The sequence below is a fragment of the Sarcophilus harrisii genome, chromosome 2 (genome assembly GCF_902635505.1).
Source record: "Sarcophilus harrisii chromosome 2, mSarHar1.11, whole genome shotgun sequence".
Taxonomy (NCBI): domain Eukaryota; kingdom Metazoa; phylum Chordata; class Mammalia; order Dasyuromorphia; family Dasyuridae; genus Sarcophilus; species Sarcophilus harrisii.
Genome location: NC_045427.1, coordinates 340,677,888 through 340,699,748, shown reverse-complemented (window position 1 = coordinate 340,699,748; position 21,861 = coordinate 340,677,888). Strand labels below are relative to the sequence as shown.

At 33.5% G+C, this 21,861-nt stretch overlaps 1 protein-coding gene across 9 annotated transcripts in view; it reads left to right on the top strand.

Annotated features, from left to right (window-relative positions):
* SAMD4A (sterile alpha motif domain containing 4A) overlaps positions 1–21,861 on the top strand; it is a 332,472-nt gene that overhangs the window by 17,347 nt on the left and 293,264 nt on the right. The window lies entirely within an intron of this gene.

Sequence of the window (21,861 nt, the reverse complement as noted above, 5' to 3'; positions counted from 1 at the left end):
TACCACAGCTTGTTCAGCCATTCCCCAATTGATGGACATCCATTCCTTTTCCAATTCTTTGTTACCACAGAAAGAGCTGCTACAAACATTTTTGCACATGTGAGTCCTTTCCCCTCTTTTTATGATTTCCTTAGGATACAGACCCAGTAATTGGCACTGCTGTGTCAAAAGGTATGCACAATTTTTTAGATCTTTGGGCATAGTTCCAAATTGCTCTCCAGAATGGTTAGATCATTTCACAACTCCACCAACAATGCATTAGTGTACCAGTTTTCCCACATTCCCTTCAACATTTATCATTATCTTTTCCTATTATCTTAACCAATCTGAGAGGTGTGAGGTGGTACCTCAGAGTTGTTTTAATTTGCATTTCTCTAATCAATAGTGATTTAGAGCATTTTTTCATATAACTATAAATAGCTTTAATTTCATCATCTGAAAATTGTCTATTCAGGGATGTATCAAATACTAGATTGCTTATAGGCCTTGATTATTGTGTTGTGTGTATCTAATCTATTCCAGTGATCCTCTATTTCTTAGTCTTGATTACTGCAGCTATATAATATAGTTTTAGGTTTGGTACTGCTAAGCCACCATCCTTTGTATTTTTTTTCATTAATTCCCTTGATAGTCTTGACCTTTTGCTCTTCCAGATGAATTTTGTTGTTATCTTTTCTAGTTCTATAAAATAATGTTTTGGTAGTTTGATTGATATGGCACTGAACAAGTAGACCAATTTAGGCAGAATCGTCATTTTTGTTAAATTATCTCGGCTTAGCCATGAATAATTGATATTTTCCCAATTGTTGAGATCTGATTCTATTTGTGTAAGAAGTGTTTTATAATTGTGTTCATATAGTTCTTGAGTTTGTCTTGGCAGGTAGTACTTTATTTTGCCTACAGCAATTTTAAATGAAATTTCTCTTTCTATCTCTTGCTGATGGGCTTTGTCAGTAATATGTAGAAATGCTGATGATTTGTGTGGGTTTATTTTATATCCTGAAACTAAGCTAAAGCTGTGAATTGTTTCCAGTAGTTTTTTGGATGATTTTCTAGGATTCTCTAAGTATATCATCATATCATCTGCAAAGAGTGATACTTTTATTTCCTCATTACTTATTCTAATTCCTTTGATTTATTTTTCTTTTCTTATTGCTAAAGCTAATATTTCTAATACAATACTGAATAATATTGGTGATAATGGGCATCTTTGTTGCACCCCTGATCTTACTGGGAATGCATCCAGTTTCTCTCCACTACAAAAAATGCTTGCTGTAGGTTTTAGATAGATACTGCTTATAATTTTAAGGAAAGCTCCCTTTATCCCTATGCTCATTAGTATATTTGATAGGAATGCATGCTATATTTTGTCAAAAGCCTTTTCTGTATCTATTGAGAATATCATATGATTTCTGTTAGTTTTATTATTGATATGGTCGATTATGGTAACAGGTTTCCTGATATTGAGCCAGCCCTGCATTCCTGGTATAAATATCTACTAGGTCATAGTACCTTATCCTGCTGATAAATTGCCATAATATCTTTGCTAATATTTTATTTAAATTTTTTGCATCCATATTCATTAGGGTGATTGTAATTTTCTTTCTCTGTTTTGGCCCTTCCTGATTTAGTGTATCAGTGCTATATTTGAGTAATAGAAGGAATTTGGCAGTACTCCTTCTTTGCTTATTTTGGCAATTAGTTTATATAGTATTGGAATTAATTGTTTGGTAGAATTCACTTGTGAATCCATATAGATCTGGAGATTTTTTCTTAGGGAGTTCATTAATGACTTGTTTAATTTCTTTTTCTGAAATGGGACTATTTGAGAATTTTATTTCCTCTTCAGTTAACCTGGGCAATTTACAATGTAAATTGCCCAGGTTAACTGAAGAGGAAATAAAATTAATCTATTTCTGTTAGATTGTCAGACTTGCTGCCATAGTTGGGCAAAATAGCCTCTAATTATTTTTAATTTCTTTTTCATTGGCAGTGAGTTCACCCCTTTAATTTTTGATGCTGTTGATTTGGTTTTTTCTTTCCTTTTTCTAATCAAATTAAGCAAAGCTTTACTTATTTTGTTAATTTTTTTTTATAAAACCAACTCTTAGTTTTGTATATTCAATAATTTTCTTAGTTTCTATTTTATTAATCTCTCCTTTGGGTTTCAAAATTTCTAATTTAGTATTTAATTGGGGGGTTTTAATTTGTTCTTTTTCTAGCTTTTTAATTTGCATACCTAATTCATTGATCTCTTCTTTCTCTATTTTATATATGTAGCTATTTAGAGCTATAAAATTTCCCCTAAGAACTGCTTTGGTTGTATCCCAAAAGTTTTGATATGTTGTCTCATTATTGTCATTTTCTTGGATGAAATTATTGTTTTGTGATTTGTTGTTTGACCCACTCATTCTTTAGAATTAGATTATTTAATTCCCAATTGGTTTTTAGTCTATCTTTCCCTGGTCCTTTATTGAATATAATTTTTATTGCATTGTGGTCTGAAAAGGAAGCATTTACTATTCCTGCCTTATTGCATTTGATTGTGAGGTTTTTGTTTCCTAATACATAGTCTATTTTTGTGTAGGTGTCATGTACTTCTGAGAAAAAGATGTATTCTTTCTGTCCCTATTCAATTTTCTCCAGAGTCTATCAGATCTAGGTTTTCTAGGATCCTATTAACCTCCCTAGTTTCTTTTTTGTTTATTTTGTGGTTAGATTTGTCTGATTCTGAGAAGGCAAAGTTGAGGTCCCCCACTAGAATAGTTTTGCTTCTGTTTCTTCCAGTAACTGGCTTATATGGAATTCTTTTCATCACAGATCAATTAGATAAGCAGTTTGTGTGTATGTGTGTATGTGTGTGTGTGTGTGTGTGTGTATGTTTGTGTGTGTATTTTTGAGAGAGACAGAGAGACAGAGAAGGAGAGACAGAGACAAAGAGAAGGACAGAGAGAGATAAGGATTCTCCTTCCTTGTCAATCTCAACCTCTGCTAGAGATATTCCAGAACCATATTCTCTTTTGATTCTTAGAAACACTACTCTCTTCCCAATAGCTACTAGTTGGGAATCACATGATTTGCTGTTGCATTTCAAGATCCTGAGGCCTTGCCCATCTGCCCTTCCATTTCACTTAATAGAACCTAAAGTTTTAAAGAAGGGAAAGGGACCTGTATGTTCAAGAATGTTTGTGGCAGCCCTCTTTGTAGTGGCCAGAAACTGGAAACTGAGTGGATGTCCATCAATTGGAGAATGCTGAATAAATTGTGGTATATGAATATTATGGAATATTATTGTTCGGTAAGAAATGACCAACAGGATGATTTCAAAAAGGCCTGGAGAGACTTACACGAACTGATGCTGAGTGAAATGAGCAGGACCAGGAAAGTATTATATACTTCAACAACAATACTATATGATGATGAATTCTGATGGACATAGCCATTTTCAGCAATGAGATGAACCAAATCAGTTACAATGGAGCAGTAATGAACTCAACCAGCTACACCCAGTGAAAGAACTCTGGGAGATGACCATAATAATAAGAGCCATTACATTGAATTCCCAATACCTATATTTTTGCCTGCCTGCATTTTTTGATTTCCTTCACAGGCTAATTGTACAATATTTCAGAGTCCGATTCTTTTTGTACAGCAAAATAACGGTTTGGACATGTATACTTATTTTGTATTTAATTTATACTTTAATATATTTAACATGTATTGGTCATTCTGCCATCTAGGGAAGGGGGTGAAGGGAAGGGGGGGATTGGAACAAAAGGTTGGCAATTGTCAATGTTGTAAAATTACCCATGCATGTAACTTGTAAATAAAAAGCTATTAAAAATTTTTTAAAAATAGAACCTAAAGTTTGACCCTTCTGTTTGACATTCACTGGAGCCCTCCTTTTTATGTGTTGTCTCACCCAATTAAGATGTGAATTCACTGAGAGTAGAGATTATCCTGCTTCTTCCTTTGTCTCCTCAGCTTTTAGCATAATATTTGGCACATTGTAAGTGTTAATAAATACTTTTTTTGTTCCATTAAATTTAGGAAGTTGTGTGATTTTTGCCTTTATATTTATTCTGAAATTCTGGGACTAACATACAGCATATTTTCTATCCATGGGGTTTTAAATCTAGATTCCCAAAGAAATTTGTCTATTTACCTCATCCTACATAGCCTATCAGTTGCTAACTCTTATTTCTACCACTAAAATATCTCTCAAATCAGTCCCTTTTTCTATTCACTTTACCACCAACCTAATTAGGCACTCATTGCCTCTCTTTGTCTAACATTGAACTACTCCTGTTTAGTCTCCTAATTAGTTTTCTTGTCTAAAATCTTTCCCTTCTCCAATTCATTTTCCATTAAACTACCAAATAATCTTTCCACTGTGCAACCCTGACTACATCACTCCCTTCAGAACAAATTTCAGTGATTTCTAGGATCACATATAACCTTGTTTAACTTTTTTTTCTGAGGTAATTGGTTGCCCAGGGTCACACAGCTAGGAAGTGTTAAGTATCTGAGGTCAGATTATAACTCAGGTCCTTCTGAATTCAGGGCTGGTGCTTCCACTGTGCCACCTAGCTGCCTCACCCTGTTTAACTTTTAATCCAATTTACCTTTTTAAAATTTTCACTACTTTTCACACTATACTTCAGCCAAAGTTTCCTCCTTTACTCTTAATCCACATTTCCCAATTATTCATCATTTCTCATTCCTCCACTTTTGCACCAGCTGTTCTTCCATAAATGGAATGCACTCTCATTTCACTTTCATCTAGTCCAGAATTGTACTCCTATGTCACCTCTTTTTTGTTTGCCCTCAGTGGTCAGAAAAAGACAACTTTTTCCCCTATAGTCTTCAGTTTCTTGCTCCAAACTCATAATTCTTGGCACCATATTTTAGGTTCCTTCTGATGGTATCATTTGTGCCTATATGAATCACAAATAGTGAATAATAATCATTTATTTTGGAAGGTTCCCTATTATGTCTTGGATATATGCCCTAGGAAAACAATAGTTCTCTCCATTGTTCTGATCAGATCACAATTCAATGTAGTAAGTGCCTTTAGTAGTCCAGAACTACACTTAAAGATGGATAGAAGTTAGTAAAGGAAGACAGAAGGATTGTACCAAGGAAGCAAGTGTAAACTCTTTTAATGAGCCCTGAAGTTAAAAGGACCGGGGAAAGGAGTACCAAAACAGAAGCAACAGAGACAGGGTCTAGCTAAATACTTCTTGGGAAATGAAGGCCACACGAAGAGATATGAACAACTCAGTGTCTGAGAATTTACTCTAGGAGATTTTTCAGAAGGCCTACTAACTTCTATTTCCAACAAAGACCCATCAGAACCACAACAGGACATTATGCAGATATTTGCTGAAAAAAGCACAGATTTCAACCATGTTCAAAATCCATGTTGAAACATTGACTAATGTTTTACCCTGTCCAGATCAGCACTGAAAGAAACATGAAGAGGAGACATGAAGAAACAAGATCTACCCAACCAAGTCAAGAGTTTTAGAAGTATGAGAGGTTAACTGAGCTGCCTACATACAAAATTCCAAACCACAAGTCAAAGATGAAAATATAAATAAACACAAGAAATACTATGGTTTAAGAGAAGATCAAGGGACCAAATCAAAACAAAACAAGTCCATAACAACTATAAAGTAAAAGTTCAGAAATTAAAAAAAAAAAAAAAACACCAAGAAACTTGACCATAAGGATGATGAAAATATCTAGAAGAAATAAAGACATTTTTTATATTATTTTATTTTTCCAAATACATGCAAAGATGGTTTTCAATATTCACCTTTAAAAAACCTTCTGTTCCAAATTTTTCTCCTTTTCTCCCTTCTTCCCCTCTCCTGAAGATAACAAGCAATTCAATATAGGTTAAACATGTGCAATTAAATGAAGACCTTTTTAAAAAATTATAAATGAAATTAGAATCAGAGAAGGAAAATATAATAAATAAAAGTTGTAAAATTCTTTTTTTTAATTATAGCTTTTTATTTACAAAACATATGCATGGGCAGTTTTTCAACAATGACCCTTGCAAAACCTTCTGCTCCAACTTTTCCCCTCCTTTCCCCCACCCCCTCTCCTAGATGGCAGGTAGTCCAATACATGTTAAATATGTTAAAGTATATGTTAAATACAATATATGTATACATATTTATACAGTTATCTTGCTGCTCAAAAAAGATCGGATCTAGAAAGAAGGTTAAAAAAACTTTATAAGGAAAATGAAACTGCAAGCAAACAATAACAGAAAGAGTAGAAATGCTGTGTTGTGGTCCACACTCATTTTCCATAGTTCTCTCTCTGGGTATAGCTGATTCTCTTCATTACTGAACAATTAGAACTGGTTTGGATCATCTCATTGTTGAAGAAAGCCTTGTCCATCAGAATTGATCATCATACAGTACTGTTGTTAAAGTGTATAAGATGTCCTGGTTCTGCTTATTTCATTTAGCATCAATTCATGTAAGTCTTTCCAAGCTTTTCTGAAATCATCCTGCTGGTCATTTCTTACAGAACAATAATATTCTATAACATTCATATACCATAATTTATTCAGCCATTCTCCAACTGATGGGCATCCGTTCAATTATAAGTTATAAAATTCAATCTAAATAGTGAATTCCTTGAAAGACAAAAGGGAGCAAATAGAAATCAATGATTTCATGAAACAAGAAATATTAGAACATAGTCAAATAATTGAAAAATAGAGAAAATGTAAAATCTCTACTATCTTACTATGTTTTGCTATGCATCTGGAAATATTCATTCTACTTTGTGTTTAAGTTCAGAATAAAAAATAACAGAACGGAGTTTGTTTGTTTTTAAAGTAGGGATGTCATTGATTTTTGAGAACTGTAAGAGCAATGTGCCAAACCAATGTGCAACGTTTACCAATTCTGTTAAAATTCTGTTAACATATGTTTAAAAAAATGTTTTTAATGACAAGACATGGGGAAGAGAGGAGCATCATGGTTGTTAGAGAGAAAGAGTACAAAGAAGGAGTAATACTGGGTTCAAATCCTACCTCTTTTCCTTTCTGTCACACAGAATTTGGTGACCCTAAGCAATTCACTTTACCTTTATGTGCCTGAGACAACTCCCTAGAATTTATTTTCTAAGTCAAAGGTGATTGACATCTGTATTAATAGAGAGAATTCCCTCACTGAAAAAAATCTCTCATACTTTTAGTAGATATTGATGTGTCAAATTAAGATATGCTCAGTCAGGATTTTAAGTACTATTAAGGTTAAGAGGCTCCAAAGTTTTACCCCCTCCCCCCCAAATATTTATCATTATGACAATATACTCAGATTGGACAAGAGATGTAGTTTCTAGTTCCAATTCTGCTTCTAGCTAGCTATGTTACTTTTTTTCCTCTTTGCTTCAGTTTCCTTATTAGTAAAATGATGATTTTGGACTAGATGTTCTTTTGAGTTCTGTTGGTGCGAGTGTACAATTTCATCTCAGAAAAGGCTTTTACTTTGAGCTATCCGTGCCTAATGGATGATTAGTGGGTGCTTCTGAGATACATTTTCAGAATGTGGATTCACTGGGCACTTTAAACCTGGAACATGCTTTTCCCATTTCTCAGCAATCTGAGAGCTCAGAGTTGAAGGGGAAAATCCAGAGGAAATGTATGAACATATTGTCTCTTCTGCTGATATGAAATTTTCTTGAGGAAAGGAATTACTTCATTTCTGTCTTTGGATCCATGATGGTTAGCATATTGAGGGTCATAATTCTCTGAAGTAATTTAAAGATGATTTACAGATGAGAAAACTGGGGTCTAGAGAAGGGAGATGACTTTATCACAAAGATAGGAAATGTTACAGTCAGAATTTTAACATAGGTCCTTTGACTATAAATCCAGAATTTTCTTTCTTTTCAAGTATTTTATTGAAGTTCTTTTCTCTATTTTTACATTAGTCATTTCAAAATGACTTCCTTCAATAAAATTTTCCCTTAACAAATAATTATAGCAAACAAAATATATTGGTATGTTGATTACGTCAAAAATATATTACTTATTTTACACCTGTTACCTGTTGCTTAGAATTCCCTGTTGGTTCATTCCATTAATCAATGTTCTCAAGTTTTTCAGCATCATTTCAATTTACATGATTGTGGTCATTGTATAATTTGCTCTCCTGGTTCTGCTTACTTCATTTTGCATCCATTGATGCATTAATGATCCTTTCAAGTCTCTTTGAATTTTTCACAATTGCGGTATAATGATGTTATCACTTCATGTAATTTGTTCAGCAACACCCTAATCAATGAATATTCACTTTTTTCAAATTCTTTGCTACTGGCAAAAATATTACAGATGTTTGTATATATAATAAATATATTTACCTCTATTTTTGACTTTTATGAGTATATGCCAAGTAGTAGTATTTCTGGGTCAAAGGATACAAATAGCTCAATGATTTTTTTTTGTTTTTTTAACTAAAGGCATCTCATTTTTCTTTAGCCTGAAGGCAGCTATGGAAAACATAATACTTCCTCTGGCAAAAATAAGATAGCCTCAGAACATACAATAAATAGGTTAAAATAAGTTAAAAATGGAAATATTTTTTAAACAAACAGAAATCCCTTTAGAAAAAATATAGATGGGCAAGAGATATATTTGTATGTTTATGTATAGATATAACTATTTTGATCAATACTGGATTTCCTGAAAATCACTGAAAATAGTTTAGTTACAGATAGAGCCTATGAAACAGCTAAAATCTAACAGTAGAATCAAAAGGAATTAAATAAGCAATAAGAAATCTCATTTCCTACCTGGATGCACTCATTTTTGGACTTCTTTGCCTTCTCTACCATGTCTATCATATCTCCTTTCCTCACTTTTCAGTTTTATTTTGTGTGTTGTCTTCCCCCATTATATTGCAAGCTCGTTGCAGAAGAGCACTTCTTATTTTATATTTGTATTCCTAGCGTTTAGCACAGTTCCAGGAACATAGTGTTATGTGCTTAATAAATATTTATTGACTAACATTAGGGTGGGACACATTCTCATTTTTCAACACAAAACCCAAAATGTTATTGACAATTACAAAGAAAAAAGGGTGTACTGGAAGGAGATCATTATTAGCAACAGAGATGTAACTCATAACCACCTAGACATAACATTGATCCATAAAAATTTAAAAGCATCATTGCTAATAGATATGTTCATATATAGTACTCATAATCTCCAAACCACATAGAATGAAAATCTTTTAAAATATTGAAATACTTAGCAAAAGTATATTTAATCTATGTGGAAGCAGGATGAGATCTACTAGAATTGTCCTGTATGAATTTCATTGATGGATTTGTTAAAAAGGAATGTAAGCCTTTTCATCTGCAATATATAAATTGGCCTGTATTTTGAGTGGGGCCTGGTGTTCTCATCTTTTGGTAACAGATCTGTGACGCTTTCTTTAAAAATAAAAGAGGTCTGTAAATTTTGTCTTGCATCTCAAAGGAAGCTGGTAAAGTGCTTTACTAAAAATTCATACTCTGCTATATAGTGTTTGAGTTAGGGATTACAGATCTTATTTTGGATTCACTACTCCAGCTACTTCCATTGTTTTTGTCAGTTAGTAAGTATTTATTAAGTACCTACAGTGTCATGTGCCAGGTACTGCTCTAAACTCTGGAAATATAAAGAAAACCAAAAAATGAGAGTCACTGCTCTCATGGAGCTCTCATCCTAATGGGAAAGATAATAGGAAAACAATGATATACAAATAAGATATATAGAGTGTAAGTGGGAGATTTTCTCAGAAAGAAGACACTAGCATTAAGTGTTATCAGGAAAGGCTTCTCTTGTAGAAGATAGAATTTTAGCTGAGATGATGCAAACAAGGAAAGCCACGAGGCTTCTATTAGTCATTATAATAACAATGTTAGCTTACTATTTCTTATTTGATCCAAATTGCATTTCGTCCACAAAACCAGAAATGTTTGCATTCTTCTCTCTCTCTCTCAGTCTCTGTCTCTGTCTCTCTGTCTCTCTGTCTCTCTCTCTTCTCTCTCTCTCCTTCTCTATAGTAAATTGTTGATTGAATTTTTTATTTTGTTATTTGCCCTCCTTTTATCTCTTATATTACTTTAACCTTTTGATTTTTTTATTTCAGTTGCTGGTTAAGAGAATCTAAAATCCCTGATAGGCTTTGTTTTCTGGATACTTTTCTGCATATATTTTTGGTTGCCTCTAACTGGGAAATATGGAGTTAAGTTTGCTGTTGTATGTGCTAGTTACATACTTCTTCAATGCAATTCTTCAATGTCTTTCCAAAGACTTTTTAGTAGCTTTCTAATTGCTCTTACCATGATCATTTTTGATACCTGTTGTTAGTGGTATTTATTTATAGTGCCACATTTCTTCCAGTGATTCTTACCATGACAGTGGTTACCATTTTTACTGCTGTATGGAGATCCTGAAATGTTTATACATTTTCTGTTACATACTGTGGGAAAATGGGTTTGTCTTCATTTTAGTAGAATCCTCTACTTGGGTTCATTCTGTCAAGCTCAAAAAGGGTTTTCAGAATTCTAGTCTGAGTGTGCTCATTTCTTTTTCAATTGTTTTTGGAATACCAAGTCTGTTTTTATCATCTATATATTTATATTAATTATAAAAATTTCTAGAGTTTGCATGAAGTGAAGATCTTCAGTGACCTCAGGGCCTCCAATTTTTTTCTCCTTCAGATTTTATTCAATTTCATCTTTAACATCTAGTCTAGACTTAAGGGCGGAATTTTAAATATATATTTATTTGTTATGTTTTATGATCACCTTCCTGGGGCTACAATCAATTATATTTATGTTTCCTGGATAATAAGTAAGAGCTAGAATGATCGCATACAGTTCATTCTGCTGAGTGGACTGAAAAGGAGTTTTGACTACTCTCTTTATAGTTAGATCATGAGAGTATACAGCACAAATTTACATGCCATCAACAAAAAGCATTCTGACATTCTTGTCTTTAATTGGCAAGTTCTATTTCCAATTTTGATATGATATAGTACTAGTGCAAGATATATATATATATATATATATATGTATATGTGTGTGTGTGAGTGTGTGTGTGAGTGTGTGTGTGTGTATCTCAAAATGGGGTAGAACAGAACAATAAGAAGGTAAGAAAATGATAGCCAGAGTGATATACATCAAGCAGGCTTGGTGTGCCCTGAGGTCAGTATGGTACCTTTGGAAAGTGAAATGGGAACCCTGAACCCTGAAAGTATTCATGTATTCGATTAATTTCATAGACTCTCATGGTTTGCCTGCTTTAGTGATCAATACAATCTGAATTTAATTGTTTCTTACAGGTGGGACTATGCTATTTCTGACTTTTTTTTTCTCCTTCAAAGTACTATTTGTGTTATTGAAGCACAAAAGAATACCGCTTGTTCCACTGACCTCCACATATCATGTTAAACTTGATGATGGTTTTTAATAATTCCAGTTTGCAATTGTTGGCTGCCACATTCAATTCTTAGATTCAAAGAGACATTTTTATCACACTGATTAGTATTCCAAACCAATCAGTAGTAGCATCAAGGCCTAAGCTGTCCAGGTTCCTACTAGTTATCAGCTTCAAAAGCTACTTTAGCAGTCTCTAGACACACAGAGTCCCTAGTGTTCCTTTACTTTTCTATTATTTCTTTCTATCCCATTATGACATATATAATAGACTCAACATTGAGGAAGGAATTTTATTAGTAGTAGTTTATAATTATTATTATTCTTTCTTGATGGAGATCAATTCTATTGCAATTATTCTTTTTTTTCTGAGACAATTGGGGTTAAACGACTTGCCCGGGATCACACAGCCAGTAAGTGTTAGATGGTCTCAGATCAGATTTGAACCAGGTTCTGACTTCAGGGCTGGTTCTCTATCCACTGCAACAACTAGCTGCCCCCGCTATTATTCTTTTATATTAAATTTTCTGCATAGGTGGATGCTATTGTGATTTACCAACACAAGTTCATATGACAATGTTTATACCTGTTTGTGAAATGTTGCTTAGTGTTTAATCAGGGAGCATTTGACTGAACCTAACTTATTTAATACTGGCATGTAATTTTTCTTTTATGGGGAAGGTTATTTGATATCTTTCAGGAAATTTAAACTTCTGTTTATGTCAGATACATAGAGTGACCATGAATGATGCTTCTCTGAAGTTATCACTAATAATCTCCAAAAAAATTTTTAAAAGTATCTCAAATGTTAAGGGAGATTTTGAAGTCAAGAACAGGGGTAAAAAATGCATCTTCAGAAAAAGAAGAGTAATATAAAACATGAAGGTCAGAAGAAACAGGTTAGTGTAGTTCTATGGAAATCAAGATAAGAAAATTTTGAGAAGGGGGTGATCAGCACTATCAAATATCACAGAGAGATCATAGAAAATGAGTAGTAGGAAAACCCTATTTTATGTGCCACTTTATTCTCATCTACCATTAGAGAAATGATTTAGAGTTGGAAGAGACTTTAGAGATTAATTAGCCCAACACCCTCTTTTTAAAAATGAGATAATTGAAGATGGTGGAGAAGGCACATGTGACTTTCTAAGCTCCTCTCATCCCCTCACAACCAACTATTAAATTCAGCCTCAAAAATATCACTTGACTGCTAAAATTCATGAAGATTAGAAGCACACAATTTATCAGTCAAAGATAATCTAGAAGATCACCAGGAAAGGTTTGTCCTGAGGGGTGAGGAACAGACCAGCACAGGAAGGGAGAGACTAGCGTCCTGAGCAGACTAGGGGCAGGGGTGCTCTCTGTGGCTAGAGAAGTTATAGAGATAACTCTGCTATAGGTTAACTGCTCTGCCTTGATTACAAAACAGTAAACTGGCAGAGAAATTAAAGCCTAAAACAGAGGGTATTCTCTAAAAAAACGCCAGAACCTAACAAGATCTGGCTGTTACTCAAACCCGGAAGTGACTCAGACAGACTGAAATGCAGCCTTGCAGCCACATCCTACAGTTCAGGGTTTTTGGGGGTGGGCGGGGAAGTTACAAATGTGCACTGCAAGGGGGCACAGCCCCGGGCAGCCTCTAATCTGCACAATGTGGGGCTCAGCCTGGGGCAATAAAACTTCCCCAGCAGACTGTGCTTCAGGGCAGAGACACTTCCCATCCCTGTAGGGCTATTCACTGCTCAGCCTCAAATACCCACAGCCCCAGGGAGGGATTTGGCTTGGGGTGGTGAAACTTTCACTGCTCAGCATCTAGCCCCAAGGCAGTCGTTAACCTGCACAGCACAGTTCTTTGCAAGGTATTTTCCCAGGTTGGCCCTGCAGGCCTAAGTTACTTCCAGGTGGGGAACTCTTTCCCAGAGCACTCCAGTAAGTCGCTGCTCTTTGTAGCCCGTTGGCAGGACAGCTTCCCGTCCATACACCTATCACTGTTCTGCAGAGCAAGCTGGTAACCTCCTGGCCCTGAAGGCAGACCCTACAGACTTTTAAAAATGAGTAAAAAAAAAATCTAAAGGAAGATTGATAGCTTCTATACAGAAAGAGAGCAGCTTTTCAACCCCAAGGAGACTAATAGCAGACAGTCTCCAGACAACACAACACAAAAGGCTCTCCTAGAAGAGACTACTAAAAATCTTAAAAGAGAACTAGAAGAAAAATGGGAAAAGGAAAGAGAAGCTATGCAAGAGAGCAACAACTTCCTGAAATGTGAATTGGAAAAGCTAAAAAAACTCCCAAGAAGTACAGGGAAACAGAATTTGTGAATTGGAAAAAGAAAATAACTCACTAAAAAAAGAATTAGTGAAATCGAAAAAAATTCCATAGAGCAAAACAACTCAATTAAAAACTCACTTGGACATATACAAAAAGAAGTAAAAACAGCTAATGAAGAAAATAATTCATTAAAAATTAGAACTGAACAAAAAGAAATGACTGATTCATTGAGACAGAATCAGTCAAGCAAAACCAAAAAAAAATGAAAGATTGGAAAAAAATGTCAAACATTTACATGGAAGAAAAACAGACCTGGAAAACAGATCTAGGAGAGATAACCTGAGGATCATTGGACTACCTGAAAACTATGAATGAAAAAAAGAGCCTAGATACTATTTTACAGGAAATCATCAAAGAGAATTGCCCAGAAGTAATAGAACCAGAAGGTAAAATAGGCGTTGAAAGAATTCATCAAACACCTTCTGAAAAAGACACTAAAATTAAAAACTCCAAGGAATATTGTGACCAAATTTCAGAACTTTCAGACTAAAGAAAAAATGTTACAAGCAGCCAAGAAAAAATAATTCAAATACCAACGTGCCATAATAAGGGTCACTCAAGATCTGGCTGCCTCAACATTAAAGGATCGAAGGACCTGGAATCTGATATTCTAAAAGGCAAAAGAACTTGGAATGCAGCCAAGAATAAACTACCCAGCTAAGCTGAGCATTTTTTTCCATGGAAGAAGATGGATATTTAATGAAACAGAGGAATTCCATTTGTTTCTAAGGAAAAAAACAGATTTAAACAAAAAATTTGATCTCCAACCATAGGACTCAAGAGAAGTAGAAAAAGGTAAAAGGAATTCTTGAGAACTGTATTTCTGTTGTGGATATACATAAAAACCACATGTATAATTTGATTTTACTGATATAACATTTAAAAAGGGAAGTAGAAATGAAAAGGGGATAGTGTCAGAAAAAGGGAAAAGGGGAGATCCCACAATGAGGCAAAGGAAACCTATCATATCTGAGGGAACTTAGAGAGGAGGAGGAACAATGCGTGAATCTTACTCTCATCAGAGTTGGCTCAAAGAGGAAATAATTGACATATTTGTTTTACAGAGAACCTTCTCTCACCTCATTAAAAAGTGGGAGAGGAAAAGGGAAAAGGAAAAAGAGTAATAAGGGAAGGGTACAAGAAAGGGAAAGGGATTCAAAGGGAGGAGGGAGGGATCCTAAAGAGGGAGAGCTGGGTGATACAAGTGGGACCCATAAGTTTAATACTAGGGAAGGGGGGAAGGAGGGCAAGAAAAAGAAAAGCATAATCTGGGGATATTAGGATGGCAGGAAATAGAGAATTAGTAATTTTAACCATAAATGTGAATGGGATGAAGTCTCCCATAAAGCAGAGGCAGATAGCAGACTGGATCAAAAATCAGAACCTTACAATATGTTCTTTACAGGAAACACTTAAAACAGGGAGATACATACAGAGTAAAGGTAAAAGGCTGGACCAGAATCTATTATGCTTCAGGCAAAGTCAAAAAAGCAGGGGTAGCCATCCTTATCTCAGATCCAGAAAAAGCAAAAATTGATCTAATTAAAAGAGATAAGGAAGGAAACTATATCTTGCTAAAGGGTACTATAGACAATGAAGCAATATTGATATTAAACATATATGCACCATGTGGTATAGCATCTAACTTCCTAAAGAAGAAGTTAAGAGAGTTGCAAGAAGAAATAGACAGCAAAACTATAATAGTGGGAGATCTCAATATTGCACTCTCAGAATTAGATAAATCAAACCAGAAAACAAATAAGAAATAAATTAAAGAGGTAAATAGAATATTAGAAAAATTAGGTATGATAGATCTTTGGAGAAAACTGAATGGTGACAGAAAGTATACTTTCTTCTCAGCAGTTCATGGAACCTACACAAAAAATGACCATATATTAGGACACAAAAACCTCAAAATTAAATGCAAGAAGGCAGAAATAGTAAATGCTTTCTTTTCAGATCATGATGCAATCAAAACTACATTCAACAAAAAATCAGGGGTAAATAGACCAAAAAGTAATTGGAAACTAAATAATATCTTAAAGAATGATTGGGTGAAACAGCAAATTATAGACACAATTAATAATTTCACTCAAGATAATGACAGATGAGACATCATACTAAAATTTATAGGATGCAACCAAAGCGGTAATAAGGGGAAATTTTATATCCTTAGAGGCTTACTTGAATAAAATAGAGAAAGAGAAGATCAATGAATTGGGCTTGCAACTTAAAAAGCTACAAAAAGACCAAATTAAAAACCCCCAATCAATTCTAAACTTTGTTTAAAATTAAAAGGGAAATTAATAAATAATAATTTTAAAATAAACTTTGAACTAAATTTAAAAAATAAGGTTGGTTTTATGAAAAACCCCAATAAAATTGATAAACTTTTGGTTTGTTGAAAAGGAGAGAGAAAAATAAATTAGATTTAAAAGAAAAGGAGAACTTTCCCCAAAAAGAGGAAATTAAAGAAAAATAAGGGGTTACTTGCCCAACCTTTATGCCAATAAATTTTGAAAAATAAGGAAATGGAGATCCTAAAAAATAGGCTTCCCAGATTGGGAAAACAAAAAATTTCCAAATATTATTTCAAAAAAAAAGAACAAGCCAAATCAACCCCAAGAAAACCCCAGAACCAGAGGTTTCAGGAATTCACAAAATTAAAGAACAATTATAATTGCATATAAACCAAAAAAAAATAGAATAAAAGGGATCCAGAAAGCATGGTAATAAACCCAAACCTATTAAAACGAGAAAGAAAAATGACCTTCCTTAAAATATTAGCTAAAATTTAAAAATTAAGCAAAAGTAAGAAAATCATCCCCAATAATAAAAACAAATGGATATAACCAAATCATTTTAATATTAGGAAACTATCAATAATTGGAAAAATAAAAAAATTAACAAAAACAAGGATCATCTCAATAGATCAGAAAAAGATTTAAAAATTTATTAAAAACACTTGAAGTTAGGAAAAAATACCCAAAATAGTTAAGCATTTTTATTTAAAACCATCAAATAATTTGGGGACAAAGAACATTTTAATAAGATCAGAAGGAAAAAATTTGCCCACTACAAATTACATTAAATTGTTTAAAACAACTTTGGAAAAAATTAAAAGTGGGAATTAGAGAATAAAAAAAATTACACCTTTCTATATTTGTGTTACCAAGAACCCCCAGATTCTTACTAAAAAGTTATTAGAAATAATCCACACCGTTAGCAAAGTTGCAGGATACAAAATAAACCCACATTAGTCATCAGCATTCTTATATATCACTAACAAAATCCAACAGCTAGAGTTACAAAGAGAACTTCCATTTAAAGTAACTACTGATAGTATAAAATATTTAGGAATCTATCTGCCAAGGGCAAATCAGAAACTTTATGAGCAGAACTACAAAACACTTTCCACACAAATTAAATCTGTTCTAACCAACTGGAAAAATATTAAATGCTTGTGGATTGGGCGAGCAAATATAATAAAGATGACAATACTACTTAAACTCATCTATTTATTTAGCGCTATACCAATCAGACTCCCAAAAAACTACTTTGATGACCTAGAAAAAAATAACAACAAAGTTCATATGGAAAAACAAAAGGTCAAGAATTTTAAGGGAATTAATGAAAAAAAATCAAGTGAAGGTGGCCTAGCTGTACCAGATCTAAAATTATATTATAAAGCAGCGGTTACTAAAACCATCTGGTATTGGCTAAGAAATAGACTAATTGATCAATGAAATAGGTTAGGTCCAAAGGACAAAACAGCCAATAACTTTAATAATCTAGTGTTTGACAAACCCAAAGACTCCAGTTTTGGGGATAAGAATGCATTATTTAACAAAAATTGCTGGGAAAATTGAAAATTAGTATGGCAGAAACTAGGTATTGATCCACACTTAACACCGTACATGAAGATAAGGTCAAAATGGGTTCATGACCTAGGCATAAAGAAAGAAATTATAAATAAATTAGAAGAGCATAGGATAGTTTATCTCTCAGATCTGTGGAAGAGGAAGGAATTTTTGACCAAAGAAGAACTAGAGATCGTTATTGATTATAAAATAGAAAATTTTGATTATATCAAATTGAAAAGTTTTTATACAAACAAAACTAATGCAGACAAGATTAGAAGGGAAGCAATAAACTGAGAAAACATTTTTACAGTTAAAGGTTATGATAAAAGTCTCTTTTCCAAAATATATAGAGAATTGACTCTAATTTACAAGAAATCAAGCCATTCTCCAGTTGATAAATGGTCAAAGGATATGAATAGACAATTCTTAGATGAAATTGAAACTTTCTAGCCATATGAAAAGATGCTCCACCACAAACAGGGCTGGCACAAACATTTTGGTACATACACCTGTGCCAACATGTTTGTGGCAGTCCTCTTTGTAGTGGCTAGACACTGGAAAATGAATGGATGCCCATCAATTGGAGAATGATTGGGTAAATTGTGGTATATGAATGTTATGGAATATTATTGTTCTATAAGAAATGACCAGCAGGACGAATACAGAGAGGCCTGGAGAGTCTTATATGAACTGATAATAAATAAAATGAGCAGAACCAGGAGATCATTATATATTTCAACAATGATATTGTATGAGGATGTATTTTGATGGAAGTGGATTTTTTCAACAAAGAGATCTAACTCAGTTTCAATTGATCAATGATGGACAGAAGCAGCTACACCCAAAGAAAGAACACTGGGAAAGGAATGTAAACTGTTTGCATTTTTGTTTTTCTTCCAGGGTTATTTTTACCTTCTAAATCCAATTCTTCCTGTGCAACAAGAGAACTGTTCGGTTCTGCACACATATAATGTATCTAGGAGATACTGTGAAATATTTAACATGTATAGGACTGCTTGCCATCTGAGGGGAAAAGTCAGAACAGAAGTGAGTGCACGGGGTAATGTTGTAAAAAATTACCCAGGCATGGGTTCTGTCAATTAAAAGTTATAATTATGAAAAAAATAAGGTAAAAAAAATGAGATAATTGAGGTCCAGAAAAATGAAACAAGTTGTCCAGATCACACTAGTAGTTAATAGCTAATATTCTCTCATCTAATCAGTTACTGAATTCTGTTGATATTACCTACAGGAACTCCTTTTGCACCTCCTCTTAGAACCTGTTGTAACAAACAACTAGCAAGTTTTGTTACAACCACTCTTCCTCTCCAATCTATTTTGCTTTTCTTTTCTTTTAAAATTTTAATTTATTCATTTTATTTATATTTATTTTATTTTAATTTATGGAATAAAACAAGCATTTTCATTTTCACAAAATAAAAAAGATTATATATGAAACTGAAAGTCTATATGAACAACATGCTATTCCTTTTAAATATATAATAAATTCTCATGTACATTTCCTTTTTTGGGTTTTTCCTTTTTTTTCCACTTCCCCACTCCCAGCCCTAATGATGGCTACCATTAGACACAAATATCTTTGTGTTCATATATAGATAGATAGATAGACATGTAAAACCATTCTATATGCCCTTTGTAATTAATTTGAGTATTTATTATAACCAAAATGACTTACTTGCTCAGAGTTTTTCTTAAAACAATATTGCAATAACTGTATAAAGCATTCTCTTAGTTCTGCTCATTTTGTTCTTCGTTATTTTGTGAAGTCTATTTATGGTTTTCTAAGATCATTAAGCTCATCATTTCTTATAGCCTTTCGAACTTTCTGTCATATAGTTTTCTGCTATATACACTCTTTTCCAGCCTACCTAGACAGAGATATGATAATCTTTCTTGCCTGTAATCTTTATTTACTTTGTTCCTTATTTCTTAGATGACCTCTATTCTCTTCTTCAACCATTAAATTCCATAGAAGACAAATTCAAATTATACTCCATCCATGGAAGTATCTCTGATTCCATCAGCAGCTGATGTTTTTTTTTGAATCTCTTACAGCATTTTTGTTTACACCTTTCTAATGCACTTATATGTTATAATTCTTTCTATAGAGGTTATATTACCCTACCAACTAACCAAAAATATTATTAAATATGTGCTATATTCTAGGCACTGTGCCAGGCACTAATCATACAAATAAGGCAAGACAAGACCTGCCTTCAAAAATCCTATATCCTATTGGAGAAGAGAGAACTATTATATTATAGGAAAAGAAGAAGAACACCACATTTTAAATGTAGTGTTCTCTTCTTTTATGTAATATATGATAGTTCTCTGTGAGAGCAGGTTTCTTGGGGAGGTTTCCTGGAGGCAGACTTAGTTTCAGTTCAAAGTAATAATCACCTCAAATACAGCCAGCTAATAAAATCCAAATGTTTATTTCTCCTTCCAAGTCTTGTCTCTTTCCTTGGGCCCAGGTAGTTTTCTTAGAGGCCTATCTTTCAGTGGAGAAGCGAAGGGGGAGAGCCTGCCACCACGGTGGTGTGAGAGGGATGAATGAATCTGATTCCTCCTTCGAGAGTGGACTTCTTCTGAACTGACTCACTTCACTAACTCAGCATCTTTTTATGCTCTTTTAGAGGTGTGAACTCAAAGGTTGACTCCTCCTCTGAGAGAGTGAGATTGTGAGTTTCTGACTTGTGAATCTCATACTGAATACTGACTTGTGAATCTCCCAAAAGTGTGAACTCCAATGAATACTTAAATACATTAGTGAGCTAGAGAATTTGCTAAATACCATGCTAAATTAGGCAACTGACATCACTTTGTAAGGATTCTAACAATAATTCATATAAATTTTGATTTGCAAGTTTCAAGTAAGATAAATCCTACTTATATTAATGAGTATTGCTTCATAACAAAAGCCTTACAATGGTTTTAGAAGTAATTTAAAACATCAAATTCTGCTTCTTGCTTTAATTACTATATATAGCAGTAGCTACATCTACTAATATACACATACATATATATATATGTATGTATGTGTATATATATATATATATATATATATATATATTTCAGCAGAGTCACCATTTCTAAATTTTAACATCACAATCCCCAATGTGCTGCATGAAGAAATACAAAAGACAATAAAGAAAACAAAGATCCAGATATCACCTGAACCAGCCCAAGTAAATACATTAGTTCTATGATAGAATTGATATTATTTTGAGGTTATTAGGGATGAATTTGCAATATTACAAAAGAGTAGGATAAAATGTAGATTTTAACACAATTGAAAAAAGAGTTCAATAACTACTAAGCTATATGTCTACTTACAACTAACACTTATATTGAGGCTATCTTTAATGAAACTATGAAAAGGGATTTCTACAACAGAACAATTAGAGATTTTATATAGTTATTTTGATATATATTATTATAAACACAATTGAATTACAGATATATAATATAAAATTTAATGTTTACAAGATATCATTTGATAAAATAGATTAAAATATATACATTGTTTAGACCGCTGGTGCATTTGGATAGATAGCTCCTCTTTCCTCTCCCACTCACCTCCCATTCCCCCCCCCCCATCCCATTTGGTCCATTAATAGTTATATCTTGGATATAGACTTCAAGTGGATGATGAAGTGGACTCAAAAAGAGCAGGTTGAGTTTCCTTTAAAAAAACTTATGAAGCATTTTCAACAACTCTGAGCTTCTTCCTGAAACAAAATACTATCTTTTCAATGATAATACTCTTCCAGTTATGATTTATAGCTAAGGACCATGAAATCTTTGAGAAATCAAAATTATAGATTACCAAAAGAGCAATTGAGAGACATAAGGTTGGTGTATAAGATATGGTTAACTATGAAATAACTGCAAAAAGGATCAAGGCAGCATGCAGACTAGCCATCTATTATTCTCACTTTTTCTACATATCAGCTCCCCTCCTTTTAGTATGACTATTTTAGTATAGGCCATATTGGTACCCAGATAATAGACCCCAAAACATAATGGTACACTCCTCTGCATGGGACATATTAAAGTATATAGACAAAGAGCCAACAGAATAACTAAGCATGGATAGGTTATAAACTGGAAGAAGTACCCTCATTAGCAAGCTCATGGGTCCATTAAAATGTCAAAGTATTAAGGAAAAGTATGGAATAGCTTAATG